This window comes from Frankliniella occidentalis, unplaced genomic scaffold (assembly GCF_000697945.3).
Source record: "Frankliniella occidentalis isolate FOCC.00 unplaced genomic scaffold, Focc_3.1 Scaffold114, whole genome shotgun sequence".
Taxonomy (NCBI): domain Eukaryota; kingdom Metazoa; phylum Arthropoda; class Insecta; order Thysanoptera; family Thripidae; genus Frankliniella; species Frankliniella occidentalis.
Window position 1 is genome coordinate 924,494 of NW_026267242.1, and position 3,384 is coordinate 927,877.

General features: G+C 49.5%; 1 protein-coding gene across 2 annotated transcripts in view; it reads right to left on the minus strand.

Moving 5' to 3' along the window:
- The window catches only part of LOC113207669 (feline leukemia virus subgroup C receptor-related protein 2), a 100,921-nt gene that overhangs the window by 96,379 nt on the left and 1,158 nt on the right, over positions 1–3,384 (minus strand). The window lies entirely within an intron of this gene.

The following is a 3,384-nucleotide window of genomic DNA, read 5'->3' on the forward strand; positions in this document are numbered from 1 at the left end:
CCCCCACCTACCTGCGGCAGAAGCCCCGCGCTCATTCAGGTAGGTACATCCAGGAATGTTAACCACTCGGCAGCGCATACCCCGACCACCACCGCCACCGCCTCCACGCGCGCTCTGCTTTAGGGTTCAAGATTTTCCACCTACGGTCAGGTGAAATAAGGCTTTTAGCAACCACTGCTCGCTGCTGCAGTATGTAGGATGTGGTAAAGGCGATACGAGGATAAGACGCGATACGCACATATTATTAGAAACTAGAATATTTCACACTGAGAAAAATGTTTTGATGCAGCAACTAAAATTTTGATTGTGGCATCTAAACTTTGTTTCATGATATATCGACGACCGAATGTTTAGTTGGGACATCGAAAGTCTTTTCATTACCACTGTTTTATCACCAGTAATGAATACCTTTATAATAGGAATAAAACTAATTGGTCGTCGGTACAATGTAGGTTTGATCAGTGACATCGAGTTGTTTGATCACCAGAACTAAATTACTTAAATAACCAGCAATGAAGTACTTTGGAGCTCTAAACATGTCGCAAGGCTCCTCCCTTTTCCGATATTGGTGTAACAAACATCAGTCCATCTCCCGGGCATCATTCAAATTTCAAGAAGAACAAATCAGTGCCCAAGTGCTGGGAGAAACTGGTTACGATCCGGCCGGGATTCGAACCCCTGCCAGACCCGACTTACTACCCAGCCGCCAGGAACGGAGACCACTGAGCCATCACGGCATCTGGCGTCCGATCTGCGCAACACGAGTCTGCTCATTCCTTCAATTGAGTGTCGCTTTGCGGACTCTCTGTTGTGACGATTGAAAGGAGTTCGGTTGCCTCATTGAAATTTTTTGGATGCACCACTCAAACACGTTTCGTATCGAGGAAGAAACCGTTTGGACATTTACATGATACTGTTTGTTGCTTGGAACCTTTCGTAGACTGTTAACGGGTCGCATCGATCAAATGAACTTCAGTGCTGGCATCTAAACATTTTTCTCACAAGGGAACAACGCTCAGTGTAAATTCCCGATTTTCATTCTACTTTGGGAAATTGTTGGTCTAAATGAGTCATCGGAGGACACATTAAAATTTGTTGCTCAAATTCATATTTAGGGTTTATTTTGGGCATTCGTTCCAAAAGCTGCTATTTCAATTATTTTTAATATATTGCAATAATACTCCAAGGGGCAACTCGTCAAATTGCGGATCTCTGGGCGAAAATTACCACGACGTTGAGGAGGGGAAATGTACGGGAATCACTAGGGCTTATGAGCAGTGGCTGTATAAAGCAGTCCCACAAAAAATGTTATGACACAAAAGTTGTAGAAAAATGTTAGCTCTTTAACTTTTGTTTCATAACATAACATATGAATTTGAGCAACAAATTTTGATGTGTCCTCCGATGACACATTTAGACCAACAATTTCCCAAAATAGAATGAAAATCGGGAATTTATATACACTTGGCGGGATTCCCTTGTCAGTGCAGCATTGGCGACAGCTGACATCGCGGTGTCGTGGGTTTTGTGTGACCTGTCTTCGTCCGTAAGGCACCAAAGACCCTGCGGCACTGTTGTGACCGTTCTGAAACACCCCGGTAGGCCAAACCTCGTCTCGCGTAACAGGCTTCGCATAACCACACCGCAACAAAACGATTGCGACGGGCCTCGCGCACATCGGCCCAGGCCTGCACCAGTTGAGAGTCTTCATGCCATTTGCACTGTAACCACTACTCACTCCTCCGGGATGCCCGGGGATGCCTCACAAGCTCGGCGGCGACGCCCTTGCTTGCTGTACTCGCCTTCTGCCCTCTAGTACCCGCCACTCCCCGCCCCCGCCAGACGAGAGGCCAGGGCCCCGGCCCAACCCAGCTGGTACGGCCGGGCATCGGCCGCCGCGCTCCCCGGCCACCCTCGGCCACCCTCGGCCCAGCCCGTCGTAATGATGAAACGGCCAGATAGCGCGCCGCTCGTTAAAAACGAAGCTTCTCTTTTGGAGAAGGAGGGGGGGGGGAGGGAGGAAAAAAGAGGAATTAAGTTTGCGGGGATTTTCGAGCTGCTTTTCTTTTACCCCCTCCGAGCGGATGCTCTTATTCTAATTATGAGACCAGGGAGCGGGGCGGAGGACACATGGACATGTACACCCAGAAAAACAAGTATTCGATTTCCCTTCTTTTGAGAGCATTGTCATGAGAAAAACGTGTCCGTTGGTCAATCCAGCAAATGAAACATCCAGCAGGGATGGCAAACAGAAAAGATATATGGAAAAGATGCAGAAGGAGTCAAGGTAGGTATAGCGAGCGTACATCTATCTACTTTATTTAATAAGAGTCAAAAGTCCTTTTTAAAAAATGAACTAGGTGGTGCTTCAAAATAATAAAAAAGTGGTACTCTGCGCGGCATATTGGCAAAGATTTTTAGAAGGGCACCTAACTATTTTCTTTTTTTCGAGTCAGCCTCTGTATTGCTTTTTTTACCTTTTATAGTTAACAAGCAGCCTTCGAGTTTTCAGACCAAATAAACCTTCGAAAACAAAAATATGATGCACTTGCGGAGTAGCAGGAGTGCGAGGCCTCTTGGCACGCTCACCCACCCACTTCTCGGAAGCTCGCAGGGGTGAAGCTGAAAAAGGGGCTGGCCCGCACCCCTTGTCGAGGACACGGCGCAGCGAGTTGCCAAAAACCGGCAAAGCGAGCGAGCAAGCCCTTAGAAGGTGTTCCCACTGATTCCGCGCCGCCCCGGCCGGGCAGACCAATCTCCGCGCGCACAACAATTCGACGGAATTTTAATCAAAGGATTGGCCCGACGCCGAGTCAACACAGAAGAGGGAGGGGGGACGGGAGGGGAGGAGGCGAAGGACCAGTAGCGGAGCGAGGAGGGCGAGAGGCGTGGAGTGGTCGGCCGGGCTGCTGGAAAGCTGCGGGGCCCCGCTGGAGCCAGCAGCACTCCTTTATGAAATCCTGGAATTTGGTGAGAGCTCCCCTGGTGGTGAGGCAGCAGCAGAGCTCTCTCCCTGAGGAGTGGATGAGTCGCCGCAGCCGGGCCTCAGCTGGACTTGGGTGCGAGACGCCCCGCCCATCCGAGGAAATTACAGTCAGAATGTGCACAACGTGGACAGGAATAATGTAATCGAAATATCGCATGGAGGCTGCGAAGGGGCGCAGATTCCGCAAATATTGACCGCATTGCATATCTTAGCCACTGACCAACTCTATCTTTTTCTCACTCTCTCACTCACTCACTCACTCACTCTCTCTCTCTCTCTCTCTCTCTCTCTCTCTCTCTCTCTCTCTCTCTCTTACTCTCTCTCTCTCTCACTCTCCCGCGCATATTGGTTCTCCAGGCCGTTCGGACCAGACGCTCCGAGGGTTTCATTCCGGAGCG